Genomic DNA, 16,908 nt, shown 5'->3' with positions numbered 1-16,908 from the left:
ATTTCTTTATGAATAACACCATTCATAAGTGTCACAAATAAGAACTACTTAAAGAGGATGTCCAGCTGAAAAAAACATTTTTAAAAGTCAGCAGCTACTAACACTGTAGCTGCTGACTTTTAATAAGCACACTTACCTGTCCAGGGTGCCCGCGATGTCGGCCGCCTGATGCCGATCCGTCCATCGGATTGGGTCCCGGCGCCGCCATTTGAACTAAGGGAAACAGGCAGTGGAGATTGAAGATCACCGCGGAGTAGGAAGTGGCAGATTAGGATGATCTGCCTAGCAACAGCCATTTCTGGTAGGTAAAAAAAAATTTTTTTTTCAATTTTTTTTCCAGATTTTTAGGAGCATTTTTATGTAATTTTTTTTTTAGGGTGGACCTCCACTTTAACATTAGTTTTCATGAATTTTATCCAAAGCTTCCAGCTATACATACTGCCAGAAATGTGTTGCAAAGGCCTTGTTGAATGGCCCCCAATGTCATGTTGCCCTGAATGGGCCTGCCTCAAAACCTCTACTAAAAATAGCCATTGTGTATAATAACATAGCGCTTTAACATATTAAATGACATCCTGGTAAGGCGTAACTTTACTGTAAAGTGAACTTCTGCACAGACTATGAACAATAAAGTATTCAGAACAAGCAAACAGTAAAAGCACTTTCAAACAAGCCCTAATTTACATCTGTAGCTAAGAGCATTGTGGAATGATTCATCTTTATATTTCTTAACAGCAGCAGTGGCATCACAACTCTATTCCCATCCATGTTCTATATTCGTAGTCTTTGGCAGCAGTGGCGGCCGGTCCATAAGGGGCGAAGGGCCAAAGTTTTGACCAATAGGAAAGCAATTCATAAATCGATTTATTTTTAAAAAAATGATAATATGACTAACATTTTTTTAACATCTTATAACTAAAAAAATGATAGTCATATTTTAATAAAAAAAAAAAAATCGTTCCACTCTGCGAGGCGCCGGACTAATAGCTACCTATTAGCTCTGTCAATTTTTAACAACCACGTGATTAGTTTCTGAGGCTCTAATTGGTCCTCGGGCGCAGAGCACTGCGCCTGAACCCTCCCACTTTTGCTTTTAGCGAATCAAAATTCGCCATCACATCACTTCTGGTTTCAAGCAGCCAATCAGGAGGCTGAAGATTTGGAACACAGAAGCCGCCAGGTATCAGGGGAGTCGTGACAGCCCAGGCTGGAGACACCGTTTGCAGGTAAGGACCTTAAGATGTTTGTAAGCTGTGAGAAACCGATGAATTAGACCTCATTCACACAAGGCGGACTCCATTTCCACGGAGTCCGCCTCGGTCCGCCGACTCAGCGGGAGATCTCTCCTTTGATCTCCGCTGAGCCGGCGGATGACAGGTCCCTCTCTGCTTACTGAGCGGGGAGGGGCTTGTCAGGCGCCGCTGCTGCCTATGGAGGGATCGGATGAAAACGGACAGCATGTCCGTTTTCATCAGATCTCACCCGATCTGCCAGCGAGGGATCTGGACGTAAGGCCATCCGTCTGCTTTTTGCGTATCGGACCGGGTCGGATGTCAGCGGACATGTCTCCGCTGACATCCGTCGCTCCATAGGCTAACATGGAGCGCCCGTTCAGGTCTGCCGTCAAAACTGACAGGCGGACCTGAACGGTCCGATCGTGTGAAAGGGGCCTTAGACTTTAGAGTTTTATCTTTGAGGATGAATTACATGCAACTAGAGAGAAGGCTTGTTTTAAAGCTCTTTTGCAGTAAAAAAAATAAATTATTTAAAAAGGTACTTTTCTTAACCCCCCCACCTTACCTTTTGTGAGCTATGCACAAAAAACATGCTAAGCGATCCAGCGGTGCTCTTTAAGCCCCTTTCAGACTAGCAGACCGATCGGGTCAGCCTTTGTTTTTCAGGCGGACCTGATCAGACCCTCCAGTCTCCTTTATGGAGTGGCCAGTGTAAACGGATATGTGTCCGTTTATACCTGCGACTTCCGATCCTATCTGCTCAATGCAGATGATGGGTATCCCTTCCCCAGCCGCCTGGTGGATTGGATTGGGTGTAAAGGGACAGTGGTCCGTGTCTGCTCTACATAAGTGAAGCGGACACAGACCAGCCATTCTCCTGCTCAGCAGGAGTCACTGAGCACTGAGCACTGAGCAGGCAGACTTCAGCAGAGATCCCAGCGTTTTCACAGGGGTTTATGGCTCTTATGGAAAGGTTACGGCAGATGTATTCCAAAAAAAAAGAGATAGACAGCTCCCATAGCGTAAAACCGTACACAAATTTATTTCACAAACAGTAGAGAGAGATATTGCACTTACATTTCATAAAAGCATCATGCGCAGAGTAAAAAAATCAAGCCGTCCGGCTCTCAATAACAGCCCATGGTCCGAAACTTCTGTGTATTTCGGTGACATCATCGCGTCGCTCCTCCCTACGCGTTTCATCACACCTGACGTCATCCTGCCCCGTGTAAGGGGCCTTAGAGATCCACTTAGAGATCCACTACTGCCCACCCTATCCCATGCTGCCACCATCTTCTCTGATGCCATCAGGGGGCTCTATTCGGGGTTCTTGTTGCCAGCCCCCTGTTTACAGGCATGCGCTCTTGCGCATCACCAGGAGGCTGCTGCTACTACAAGAAACAAAAAGAGAGCCAGCCCCATGACACACCACAGCATACCCCTGGATGTGGAGGGGTGAGGTCCACTTTGTTGTCCATACTCTGGCCACAGGTGCACGTTAACGTTGTGCATTAATAATGCCACCAATCAAAAAAAATTGATATGTAATGTAAAGGAGGCAGCATGTTTCTACCCCCATTGTACATCTTTATTCAGCTGTCACAAAAATCACTATATCCAAATCACCAAATAACCATGCTTATCAAGTGATAAGCATACTGTTTTGCTATACATCTAAAGATCTCATCCTTCCACTTACCACATTCAGATCTCGAGTCCTTTGCATGGCAGAGTGCTTTTTTTAATCCCCTCCTCAAAACCCAACAGAGAAATGTCCGCCAGCGGCTTATGAACACAACAGATGTATTTATAAATAAACCTGAGAAGTTTTTGGCCCTCAGTATAGCTATTTTCTCGTTGTATCTAGCTTATTTTTATTTCTAACATCTAAGATAACATTAAGCGTCGTTAATTTTCTTTTTTTTTTTTGTCCTAGACTTTTCTTGCAGCAGCATTTCATATTTAAAACCAAGAATGCTGGAACGCCATCTGGGACTGTTCAGCACACATAAGCAAAGTGTTTACAAGAAATTAGCTTACCACAAGCATTTCATTTGGAAATATCAAAGATTTATTAGTTTTCTGTTTTTAATTCTTGACCTTTCCTTCCCATCTGGTTTTAACAAAAGCAACTTTTTGTTGGTGGGAATTGGGGGGGAGGGGTGGTAAAAAAAAACCTACTTAAGACACTTTTTTTTTTTTCCCCCTTATTTTTTTCATTTAATTTCTAATTGAGAATATTTTTGTTGTGGTGTTGTCAGTATCTGCATTGCGAAAGCAGTAGTCATACGAATCTCATTTTGCATGCTGTTCTTGCGTGATGTTCACATGCTTAGCAGCTGTGCGTCTTGCAATGAGCTTTGTTTGCTTCTCGGGGTTGGGGTATTGGCTTTGCTCATTAGTTGTGGTTATGCTGATTTATAGCATTATTTTGAAATTGTGGTAGTGTTTGGAAGTGCGTCCAGGCCAAATCTGACTGGCCAATCAGTTGCTTGTAGCCTGTGTTTAGAACATGCCTGTTTGGAATGTGTAGCTCCTTTTTTTTTTTTTTTTTTTTAAAGCTTGTTTGTTCAAAGTTCTGCTTTATGTATCTCACATGTCAAGAGAAATTTTATGACTATAGCTGACTGTTCTTAGCCTTATCAATCTGGAGGCTTGTTGTAGGGTTAAAGGGTTTGCAAAGGTTCCTGTTTTTTTTTTTTTTTTTAATAAAAAAACAAACATTTTATACTTACCTGCTCTCTGCAAGGGTTTTGCACAGAGCAGCCCCAAACCTCCTCTTCTTGGGTGCCCCACCAGCACTCCTGGCTCTTCCCCTTCATCTGGTGCCCCCACGGAAAGCTGCTTTCCCTGGGGGCACCCGTGCAGGCTCGCTCCCGACTCCCACTGCTGCGTCCATTGACAGACAGTGGGATTTGGCTCCACCCCCCACTCCAGAGTCACTGGATGTGAATGACAACAGTGGCATCCAATGGCTCCTGCTGCAATCAACCTGTCCAATGAGTAGAGAGAGACAGTGGCTGGAGCTGGATTGCGCTCAGGTAGGAAAAGGGGAAGGGGGGGGGGGGTCTGGGGGTAGCTGCAGTAAAGAAGGTAATGCATTAGGGTGAAATACCTTGAGACTTTATAATCACTTTAAATTAAAGTGGAAAAACCCTGCAGCATGCCTGTAGTTTGAACACAATTAAAGTGATATTAAAGTCTTGTTTTTTATTAAACATTTTATAACAAACATGTTATACTTACCTGCTCTATGCAGGGGTTTTGCACAGAGCAGCCCAGATCCTCCTCTTCTCCAGTCCCATGCCAGTACTCCTGGCCCCTCCTTTCCAGATTACTGCTTGATGTCCCCCATGAGGACCCCCATGTACCCTCCTGATGTCCCCCATGAGGACCTAAGACCAGGTTCCCCGAGGCATTGAGATCAACCTACCCTTTGTCCTGTGTGGAGACCGAGATATTCTCCACAAGGGTACTTGAAAAGTTGCGTCTACCACACCACTTCATTTGCAATCTCGACAAATGTAAAATTTTAATAGCAGCTGATTCTCGTTGTTGGCCCATTACAGGAATGTAATGGGCCAACAACGAGAATCAGCTGCTATTAAAATGGCTGATCTCCCTAGCATTCGTGGGGTGGTGGTCCTCAAAGATGTACAAAAAAAAGAGGAGGAAGCCAACCTCCAAAGGATCCACTGGAAAAATAAAGGAGAGGCAGAAGAGCCTTTATATTTGTAGAATGTGGATGGTATCAGTGTGAAGTATAGAAGGTGAAGAGTGGGAAAGCAAGACCAACAACTTACATTTGTCGAGATTGCAAATTAAGTGGTATGGTAGACACAACCTTTCAAGTACCCTTATGGAGAATATCTCTGTCTCCACACAGGACAAAGGGTAGGTTGATCTCAATGCCTCGGGAAACCTGGTCTTAGGTTCTCATGGGGGACATCAGGAGGGTGATCAGCTGGTTTATAAAGGAGGAAAAGTCACATTGACTTGACTCTATAATGGTAAAAGGACTGTCTTGGCAGGATCACCAGGTAATATTTTACTGACAGCTGTAGATTTAAAGATATTGGAAATAATGATTGAGATGTTTAAACTTTTATATGAGCGTTTAGTGATTTGTTTTTTCTTTTACCTATCTGTTCCTTTTCACTTGACTTTAAGGGTCTACATACTTGCTGCGCTATAAAAAAAAGAGTAAAATATTCTCTGACCGTTTTGTATTATATTTTTATACAACATGTAAGTACAAGTAAGAACAACGAGTAACACCCATTTTGTTAGAAGGGGAAGTGAAACTCTTTTGTTGGAACAGAGCGGGGAACTATGGTAAGAATATTTTGCTGCTTAAGTCCCCAAGAGAGGTAAAGCAAGCAGGTGATTTAGCCCACCAGACTTCACCTGAAACCTTAAAGAGGAACTAAACTATGGAAACTTCGCCCAAAAAAAGGCAAAGGGCAAAGGACTAGTCACTAGTATTGCCTATGGTCTCCTTATAACTCTGTCTCTGTATAAAAGTGGTCATCTTGGTAAATGCAGGCCTTTGCATACTCCTGTCAGAGTAGCACAGTTGTGACATCACCAAATCTCACTCTAAATCCTTCCCACACATTGATTGGACGTGCATGCACATCACCTCGGAATACTCCCAGTGAATTATGGGAAATGTAGTACCTGTTTTCTCTGATCCTCACCGCAGCAACTAGGAACTTTTCCACAAGGACCTGATAACAACACAAAAAATAAAGTCACAAAATGATTCAAAAACATATGGAATTATTGTAAACATTTTAAAAAATGCATGGAGAAAGGGAGCTAGGATTACAAAGCAAACAGGGTTTCAGAGTTCAGCTTTAGATTTTTTTTTTTAACTTAAAGCGGTAGTAAACTGCTGTGTGTGTTTTTTTTTTTTTTTTTCTGGAACCTGCAAGGTAAAGACATAATGTGCTAGTATGCATTGCATACCAGCACATTATGTGAAACTTACCTTTAGAACAAAGCCTTCCAGTGGCGAGCTGTCACCGCTGACAAGGCTTCCATCTTCACTTGTCTTTCTTCAGGGTTCGCGGACTCCGGCTGTGTGAGTGGCATTAACCGAGATGACGTCACTCGCGTGGGAGCCGCCGTTTATGGCACAGAACTCTGAAGTAACGGCCTGGGTGGCTGTTCCTTCAGAGCGCATGCGGTGGTGACGTAACCGGCAGCATATGTAGTAAATGCTGTAACCAGAAGTGATTCATAGTTTACTAAGAAAGGAAGCAATAGAGGGAAGTTTCCTAAAGATGATGATATTTTATTAATTTCTTTTTTATTTTCAGTTTTACAGGCTTTTCACTGTTTGCCCATATTTTTAAATGTCTTTCCAATACTTTGTTTTCCCACAGAATTCTGTTGCCTTGTTTCACATGATTTTGATTTAGTAGAAAACCAGCTGCAAAACATGGTAAAAAGATGTTTTAGATTCTCCATGTGCTTAAAGCAGAACTAAAGGCAAAACTTTTTTTCTTTTTATTTTGGATAACGGGAGAGTTATACCCTGCCCCTTTTTTTACCATCTGTGTCCCATTGGGGAGATTTCCCTTCACTTCCTGTACCATAGATAGGGTTGTCCCGATACCACTTTTTTAGGACCGAGTACAAGTACCGATACTTTTTTTCAAGTACTCGCCGATGCCGATTACCGATACTTTTTTTTTAATGTCACGTGACAGTTTTTTTTTTGCTATTTTTTTTTGGGGGGGGGGTGAACGTTGTATGTGTGTGTGGTTTTTTTTTGTTTTCTTTTACAATTTTTATTTTTTACAATAATATTTTTTTATTATTTATTGTTTTTTTTTTAAATCAGCCCTGTTGGGGGGCTTTGGTGAGATATCAGGGGTCTTAACAGACCTCTGATATCTCCCCCTTGAAACAGAGAAAGAGACAGAGGATAGAGATTCCCCAGTCCCTTTCTCTGCAGCGTCAGCTGCACTGAGAATGAATGGAGAGAAGACAGCGGCTCCTCTCTATTCATAAACTGACACATCGTAATCACAGAAGATTACAATGTTTCAGTTATGTGAATGGACAGAGTCAGCTGACTCTATCCATACACAAAGGAAGGAGGGGGAGGACGGAGGAACTGAGGGGGAGAACGGAGGGAACAGATGAGAGAGGAATGCAGGGGACAGATAAGGATAGAGGAACGGAGGGGGAGAGATAAGGAGAGAGGAACGGAGGGGGAGTACGGAGGGGGACAGATAAGGATAGAGGAACGGAGGGGGAGTACGGAGGGGACAGATAAGGATAGAGGAATGCAGGGGACAGCGGAGAGGCACAGAGGAACAGAGGGGGCACGGAGGAGGATGCAGTGACAGTCAGCTGTGAGCGATCACCGCTGTCTGTCACTAAAGCTGGTGAAAGCCGCTGGGGGAGAATCCTGTAACTCCCCCACGCGCCGATCACAGCTGTCTTCCAGGTATCGGGGGAAGCATCGGGAGCATTTGCCCGAGTACAAGTACTTGGGCAAATGCTCGGTATCGGTGCCGATACCGATACTAGTATCGGTATCGGGACAACCCTAACCATAGACAAAACAGGAAGTGAGAGGAATCCCTCCAAACTAAGGTAAGCCTTGGTTTGCCCTAGGGTCACCGAAACAAGTGTCCCCTTTGGAAGATTTTCCCTCTATTCCTGTTTTAGAAACAAGCCAAAATTTTGAATTTTCTTTCACTTTAGGTTATAACAGTGAACAGGACAAATAAAGAGGGCGAATCTCCCTAACAGGGACACAGACAGTAAAAAAAAAACAAAACAGTGTTGTAATTCCTCTCCACTCTATCTAAAACGAAAAAAAAAAAAAAAGTTTGCCTTTTAGGTGTACTTTAATCCTTCATCAGGATTTTCCTAATTAAACTGCTTCCACACACCCTAAGCCCTGGTTCACACCAGCGTGGCCTTTGAAATCGCGCTACTTCATTTCAAAGCCACAGATCAGTGCGATTTGCACCTCCAATTTCATTGTGGCTTGCGACAGAAGTCTATGCAAGACCAAAATTTGGGGGGCACACCCTAAAAAATGCATAAAAGATGGTGCAGCCGTAAGACCATACCGACAGAAAGAAAGATTACGGCGCACACATACAATGACATTGAAGTCATTAAGAGTGCTAAGCCCACTACTACGTCAAAGTATCCCAATATCAGTGGGTCCTACGCTCTCCATAAAATGGAAGATCCTGCTTCTCTGAAGTCTATGCAAGTCGCAATTAAATCCCAAAAAAGTAGTGCAGGAACCATTTTTAACCCCTTCACACCTAAGGGTAAAACAAATCTAAATGCCTAAGCTCAATTTTGCAATTTTGACTTGTGTTATTCTTAACTGTATATATTATCACAACTACCGGTACTTTGTGCATCCAGGTGGATTAAACCTTGTTTTTTTCAGAATAATTGGGGCTTTCATTTGGTAGTAAATAGTTATGGATATCTCACGATTTTTTGTTTTTAAAATCAAAGGGAAACTGGCCCAAAATAGTAAAAAAAAAAAATTAGCTGTATGTTTCTTCTTACTACTACCCTTCACCAAAGAACAACCCAAAATAAGTTATCTTGCTCCTGACGATCACAACGATACCACATATGTGTATGTTATTTGTTAGTACCCGTAGTATAGCCCAGAAGCAATAGTGCACTTTTTTTTTTTTCTGTCCTACCTAAAACACTGATGCTAATTTAAAAAAAAATTGTAATTTATCCTGTCCAAAATCTACTGTCCTTGACCTTTGACCCTTACTTGACCCAACCACTAACCCTGGCACTGACCTAGATCAAACTTTGATCTACATATGTTTCTTTATTTATTTTTTATTTAGATATTTTACATTTTTTTACAAACCCTTTTATTTTTTTTTTCTTGCTGTAAGGAACAAGAAAGATACATTGTATCCTTCTCCATTCACAGAAATAAAAAAACACAGAGGCGCACTTCCCAGTGACTGATCACTGTTTTAGCCAATCAGAGGCTACCACAGCAATCAGGTGACCCAGAATCAGGAGATCCGGGTCCCGATTGTCAGTATGGGGCCCGGGGCTCTCAGGGAGACCCCGGTCTTGTGCTGGGAGCTTGATGTGTGGCGCACTCCCACCACAAAGAGAGAAACGCATATATGCAGCCCCACGCAAAAAAGCCCAGTGCAGTGACGCCACATATATGTGTTACATCGGCATGAAGTGGTTAAAGTTGCGACTTGAGTCGCAACCATTTGAACGGTTCCATAGCCGGCAGTGGGGTGTGACTTGTCATGCGATTATGAACTGTCAAATCGCACTGATGTCAACCAGGGCTAAAACAGCGTGGTGTTTTACCTGCCAAAGAATGTCACCAGGACAGAAAATAATGGGAGATGCAAAATTTTACAGTTGTAACTGGAACAGGAATAAAAATGTAATCTTCCAGTTCTGTTCGGTGAATGCTGAGAGGAGATTTCCCTTGACAATGGAGAGAGATTCTCTAATTTCCTAATTCTCCTCCAGATCAAGACATGAAGGGAAATCTCTCCAGTGGTACAAACACACCAATAAAGGCTTACTGTATTTCAGGAGTTCTTGAAGTGTATTTATGGCTAAGACTCTGTTTTAGTTAAGATAGTAAAGGGAAGGGTTAAAACACTACACGGTTATTTTTTTGCTGTTTTTACCATTGGGGAAATTCAAAGTGGTTCTAAAGGTCCCTAACACACATTCATACATACACATACTAGGGTCAATTTAGACAGTAACCAATTAAACTATCAGCATGTCTTTGGAGTGTGGGAGGAAACCAGAGTAACCGGGAGGAAACCCATGCAGGCAAACTTCAGGCAGGTAGTGTAGTGATTGGGATTCGAACCAACAACCCTAGTGCTGCTAGACAGAAGTGCTAACCACTTTGCCACCATGCTGCCCAGCTTACCAGGGCCCTGGATGAGTCATAATCCCTATGTGCCACTCAGCAAGTGTAAGCTTGGCAGGTTTCTTCAGAATCATTCTTGTTGGTGGAAATCGGGGCCATAATATTGTTTACGATTTGTGCCCATTCCACTATATGAGGGGGGTGTTGTTTGTTTCCAGTGCAGCTAATAGGCAGTGTCTCAAGATGCCTTTCTTGGACTTAGAGAGGGTCATTGATAAGATAGTCCTCTTGAGGGAGGCCCTAACATCTGAAATGCACATTATTTTGTGGACAGAAAACGGACCGTTTCCCAAAAAGGGTGACATTAAATGATGATCTTGCCAAATGTGTAGGTAGGTGCCAGACTCACTGGAACATCTTCAGCACTGGCAGGGTTTTACAAAGTTTATATGGTCTAATTCAACTGGAGTTTTGTACCAGTGGGAGACAATCTTATAACATTTTTCCTAATGGTATATGTGCAGACATGGATAATAATGTATGTGATAAAACATTTCCTCCGGTCCTCATCAGAGAAAGCTTGGTCTACATGGTGTTCCTTCTTGGACAGGAAAGGAGGTCTACCACCAGACGTCCCCTCTCAATATATGGTAAACGTACGAAACCATATGAGTAAGTTTTATACAAAGTTGTGTAGTAGTAAACCAGTTTGAAGGTCTCGTATTTGTAGATGGCGTAGGTATTACGTGGCAAAGTTGGGGCCATGAAGTCTTTGAAAAGTCCAATACCGCAGAGACGGTAAAGTCCTGGGCCAAAGGCTGGATTATCAAATAAATGAGTTAGGGGGCCAGTTCGTGGGGCTGTTTTTGGGTAAGTTTGGGTAAGTTGAACCGGCACCATGTCAGCAAAAGAAGGAATGACCAGAAAAGGGGACGGAACCTTGATGGGGGCATTGGGAAGAATAAACCAGGGAAGGGATCACAAGTTTAAAGGACACAAATCTTGCACCAGTTGTGTTACACTCTCAACAGGGTGTTGATCACTTTTTATTGACCATCATTTTGATTACTCTAGATTTTACCTAACGAGGGTTTGATGTAATTTATTTCCATTCTTTTGCCATCGTCTGTTTTGTAGCAGTGAAGAAGAACATCATCAGTTTGATTTGAGGAAATGTGAGTCCCTTTGGCTTTTTGAGTATTAAAGCCTCAATGGGATTTTCACTAAAGTTATTGCAGAAGAATTTGTTCAACATCCGATAGGTGTGTCACCATAGTTTACATGCCACTGGGCATGCCCAACAGATATGACAGAAAGTATCTTTCACATCACAACCTTTGAAGCATTGTGGAGAAGAATTTGCGGAATGGCTACATGGGAAGTCACCAGATGTGAGCTAGGATAAGTTCACCTTTTGGAACACGTTACATGTTCCACCCATATATAGGGTGGGACATCCTTTTATGTAAATTAAGAGTGCCACACACCTATATATTGGATTAATCTATGCTACAGTGTAAATGATGGGATTTTTGAGGCACAGCTATTTTCCATGAAATATATTTTCTTTCTTGTAAATGCATATACCTGTAAAACATGCTATTCTACTCTACAACCATAGGTGCGTGCAGGGGGTGTGCCTGAGCACACCCTAATCACTATGTATGGTGCTGATTCTCCCTACTGCCCGGGTTTCCCACCTCTATCCAGCAGTGCTGCTGGACTCCCTCCTCTCCTCTCCCCCGGCTGCTGCAGGGTATGTTTGAGGATGGAGAGTGGGGGAAGGGGTTAGTAAATATGTAATTTACCAGCCCCTTCCTTTTCTAAATGAACACAGTGAACACTCTAACTGTGTTCATTCATAACTGAAGCATAGTAAACTGTTTACTGTGCTTCAGTTTATGAATGAACAGGAAGCCGCTCAGCACAAAGCACTTCCCATTCATTCACTGTACCATGCAACTGAGGCTGCAGAGAAAGGGATGTGTGTTTAAGCTTTGGGGTGCACACCCTAATGTAATGGGCTGCACACACCTATGTATACAACACATCAGATGCAATGTAACCATTGGTTTCTGAACATAATTTCATAGTAGTAGTATAGGCATTTAGCGCGGTTATTTCTTTTTTCTTTTTGGTATTTTGGTGCACATCTCACTGTTTAACTGCTGCTTTTTTTGCGGGTATATTTATTTAGTGGTAGCGCAGTATTTTTTTGTTTTTTATAGTATAGACATGTGCTGGTCTTTTTTAGCCCGACATGTTTCATTGAATAAATCCACTTCCTCAGGTGCTGCCAGTCTACTTAAAGTGGAAGTCCATGCTAAAACTAAAATCCCTGCATCTGTAGCCACCAGCTTTCTAACACTAACCTCTCTAACCCTGAAGAGAAAAAATCGCTATACATACCTTTTCTGCAGGTGATCCGACCCGATCCCCCGCTGAGCTGTCAGCCGTGGCTTCGCTGTGGAGGCAGGTGCAAAGGACACGTCTGACAACAGAAGCTCCATAGAAAGTTTATGGGTGACGTCACTTCGCATTCATTTCACAGCCGTTGTCGGCCGTGTCCTCTGCAGAGCTTCCGCTGCTGGAGATCGGGTTGGATCGCCTGCAGAAAAGGTATGTATACTCATTTTTTCTTTACAGGGCTAGAGAGGTTGGTGTTAGAATGTTGGTGGCTATAGATGAATGGATTTTAGTTTTAGCATGGATTTCCACTTCAATGTATCAAAATGGTCTAAAAAATATACATACAGTATAGTATAATCATAAAGTACCAATATGACCTGAAGACCCAGCCACACAGTTTATACCATAGTGAGGGTGGAACATGTAAGGTTTAATGTACACGGGACATTTTTACAACCTCTCCTGAACTATTTAACTTGACAGATAGTAACCCACGTTTAGAACGTTCGTTTTGCTGCGTTTACAAGCTGCGTTTAGCCACGTTTGCGTTTAGAAGCGTTTGAATTTTTTTTTTTCTCAAAATAGCCAAAAATGAAAAACGCCTGTAAACGAAACGCGGCTAAACTCGAGTTACCGCATTTAGCCACGTTTAGAAGCGTCTGGCGCTTGAAATGCCTCTAAACACAGCATCTGAACTCATTTTTTTGCTTTCCAAAAAAGGCCTCTAAACTTAACTGCCTAAAAATGACCTTAAACGAACCTGTGTACATGTACACACAAGATAACATTGGATGAGTTCAGGGGCAGCTGAAAAAAGCATCCAACTGCCTCTGAACAACAGTTTACCAGCAGCAGTGTACATGAGGCCTAACACATTTCAGCTCCTGTTGCTTCCCTCCCCGATCACCCCCTCAGTATGACAGTGAGTGGGGGATCTTCTCCCCACACCAACTGTTAAAATTCAAAAAACGCATTTCTGTTCAGGGCTCTTATTCAAAAAGTAGGGAGAGAAATCCCCAAAAGGTATTCTTCAAAAAGGATACAAAAGTATAAAGGACTAATAATCTTTATTAATAATTAACCAAGACAGATTAAGTGAACACCTCTGATGATACACATCTAGAAAATTGATATAATTTAATTACAAATAGCCTCCTCCAAACACATTTAATAAAATTAAGACAAGAAGGTCTTAATGGAACACCGGTGTCCACAGCAGAACCAGCCATACACATCAGTCACCCATCCCATACACAAGAATCAATATGATTGTTGTATCTTCACTGCAAATTGGCCTATTGATTCTATAGAGACAAAAGTCACTGTGAATTGAATAGAATTAGCCAGCAGTGACTTTCTATGGGAACTTCATATGTTCCGTTTAGCAATTCACTTTCACTCAGGCATATGGAAGGGCAATGCGGTAAGAATTTCAAAGTCAGATTGCACAGTTAAGAAGCATGGATCAATGATTAATCCTCTATATGAGTGTGGATCGCAGTTGGTTAATCAGGGATAACATCGGTCAAAGGAAACAATAACGGTATTAGGGCAGGGGATTCACCCGATACAGATCACCGTTCTGACGTCTTGTTCCGTGTATGTGTATTCCCTATATTCATGCAAGCGATCCAATCGCTCAGCAATAGAAGTTCATAGGTCACAGGATAGATTAATTATTAATAAAGATTATTAATTAGTCCTTTATACTTTTGTATCCTTTTTGAAGAATACCTTTTGGGGATTTCTTTCCCTACTTTTTGAATATTTATGCTCTTGTATTCAGAGGATCGCCACCCGGTGGCCCCTGGTCCACTTATAGGGTACGGTTTTCAAAGTAACTTTGGTATAGGTCCAATGTTCGGTGACGTGGGCTACTATCTACTTCACTGAGACCTGCTTAAACAGGATTTTTTTTTTTAGATGAGCTTTGTTTCCATGGTTTTTGTTTTTTTCATAATCTGTTCAGGGCTCTGCCCACACGGCTGTTTAGGGCTCTGCCCCCATGGCTGTATCATTCATTCACAGTGAATTCCTGTTAACTGACAGCCTATATGGAGGTACAGCCTGAAAGCTGCAGGGCTTTACTGCAGAAGCCTGACATTGCACCCCTGATCCACTGATAGGGGTGCAGTGCTTTCCAGGCTCCTGTAGGAAAGAATGTTAAATGCACGTTTTGTTTCTGCAAAAATATGTACATTTATTACTTATTCTAAAAAGTTGAACTTATCATTTAACAATAAAAGAGCTAGACTTTTTATATGGCCAAATTTGTGACCAGTCTTCCGCTTCCAAGTGTTGCCCCAACTTCTGTTCCCATTTGGATACGTAGTTTTGTTATTAGTGGCTTTTCTATAAACACCTATATTTAAATCTTGATGATTATCTTTCAGCTGTTCTGTTCCATCTATTACTATGTAAAGTAAAACCAAGCTAATGACCTATTTTAAAGGCATGCTGGTACCCAATAGGACTGGTGATGATAAAGATTTTGACAGCCCTGTAAAATGGGTACAGGGACATATTAAGGTCTGTATATGTAAAAAGATCCTCTGATTTAGATATACTTTAGCTTATACTTTAATGTGTAATTCTACCTTCTGAGAAAAACACATCCTTAGAAATGATATTGGAACTGTGCTAGATTTCTAAATAAAATTTTTTTTGGTTAGTTTTTTTTTTTCTGTACTAAATAATAATTCCAGCTGGCTGATAACAGCTTTAAAAAAATAAGTACCGTATTCATTGCATTGGAATCTGATTACAAAAACTCCCTGGAGTCTCGGTAAAAGCATCTTTACCCCTATTTCCTGTGCTAGGTAAATTGTTGAGAGAATCTGACACATTGCTGATTTGCTACAGTGATTGACAAGCCTTGTGCTGACCTTCTCCTCCCTGCAGAATCTAGTGTTCTGAAAAATATCACCAGTCTGTAAAAAAAAAAAAAAAAAAAAAAAAAGTTTTTATTTATATATTAGAGAAAAAAAAAAAAAGCAGGTATTAATCTGCTAAATATGCTATAATCTCTACAGCTGGAATTTGACATCACAGAAAATTGTTCAAAACAATAATCCAGAGCAAAATTACCCAAATTAGAAGAAACATTTATACAGCTTTTAGAAACATACTCTTCCGAAAATGCAAATATTTGCACAGAGAGAGGCTGTAAGATTACCTAATGCTCACATAAATCTCACATAAAAGCGACCAGTTCCTGCAGACCACTGGAAATAAAGACAGTCTTTGGCCTGGCACAGCTCTGTGAGGTGATATACTTTGCAATGTTTGAAATACAAAGGCTGAAATCCGGGATAAAATAAAGGAATTTTCCCAGGAGGCACAGCTCGATAGCAGACTTTAATGGTATATTTCTATGTGAAGTAATGCCTTCATTCAGCCTTTATTTTAAGAAAAATATTTATCCTAAAATGAAAGCTTAAGCATGTGTGCTATTCTCAGACGAAGGCAGCTTTTCACACCGAGGCGCCTCAAAATCCAGGCTAATATCAGTGAAAGTTTACATAAAAACGAATAGAACACTTGTGTGCCTGCTGGGTCTTATGGATTCACCGGCCTAAACGAGAGCAACCAGAACCATACTGGTCCTTCTCCTGTTCTAAGCAAGAAAGGCCATCGTACTGAAATGGAAATCACCCGTAGCACCATCTCTAGACTTCTGGTGGTCATTCCACCATATAAAGCCACGTATCTTTCCCGTTGTTGTGGAAATTCAGTAAAATTTGGGACCTCTGGGGCGTGGCCTGAAGAGCTATGGAGTAGGATGCTTGCAGTGAATGCTCCGCTTGCCCACACTCCTGTAACAGCCATCCTGCTCTAATCCTGCTGATCCTGCCAGATATCTACATCCCAACAAGTCAATCCTGTCTCCTGCTTGGCCCTTGGTGCTGTTTGACCGCCTAGAGCGCTGCCCGAGGCCACAATCACCGGATCTTTCCGCCCTAGGGCAGCCTGTAGGATAGTCCGCGGCTTCGGCCTAGTTCTCGGAGCAGTGGCCGTTTTGCTCCACCCGGCTCCTATTCATCTCCCGGACATACCCAGCTCCCCCCAGACTGATTTCTGCCTGCCTCGGCCCCCGGATCGTCTGTGGCCGCTGGCACTGAGCCTCTGCACCCTGTGACAGTTGGCAGGACAGTCCACGGCTCCGGCCTGGTCCTCAGAGCGGCGGCTATCTTGCTACACCCAGCAGTGGCCCTATAGGTCTTCCCGGCCTGCCTGGATCCTTAGGGACTGATCTTCACCTGCCTTGGTCTCCGGATCTCCTCTAATAGTGCAGCACCTTCTCAGCCAGTGGCAGCCAGTGGGACGGTACGTGGCTCTGGCTTGGTTCCTGGATCGGCGGCCATCTTGCTTCACCCACGGTGGGCC

At 42.4% G+C, this 16,908-nt stretch overlaps 1 protein-coding gene and 1 long non-coding RNA gene across 6 annotated transcripts in view; one reads left to right on the top strand and one right to left on the bottom strand.

Moving 5' to 3' along the window:
- THADA (THADA armadillo repeat containing) overlaps positions 1-16,908 on the top strand; it is a 904,047-nt gene that overhangs the window by 149,296 nt on the left and 737,843 nt on the right. The window lies entirely within an intron of this gene.
- Positions 1-16,908, bottom strand: part of LOC141140917 (uncharacterized) — a 60,441-nt gene that overhangs the window by 38,584 nt on the left and 4,949 nt on the right. Inside the window, exon 2 of the long non-coding RNA XR_012244020.1 lies at positions 5,916-5,965. This is a non-coding gene — a long non-coding RNA (uncharacterized lncRNA). The remainder of the gene's footprint in view (positions 1-5,915; positions 5,966-16,908) is intronic.

This window comes from Aquarana catesbeiana, linkage group LG04 (assembly GCF_042186555.1).
Source record: "Aquarana catesbeiana isolate 2022-GZ linkage group LG04, ASM4218655v1, whole genome shotgun sequence".
Lineage (NCBI taxonomy): Eukaryota > Metazoa > Chordata > Amphibia > Anura > Ranidae > Aquarana > Aquarana catesbeiana.
This window is presented reverse-complemented; position numbering and strand designations above follow the sequence as displayed.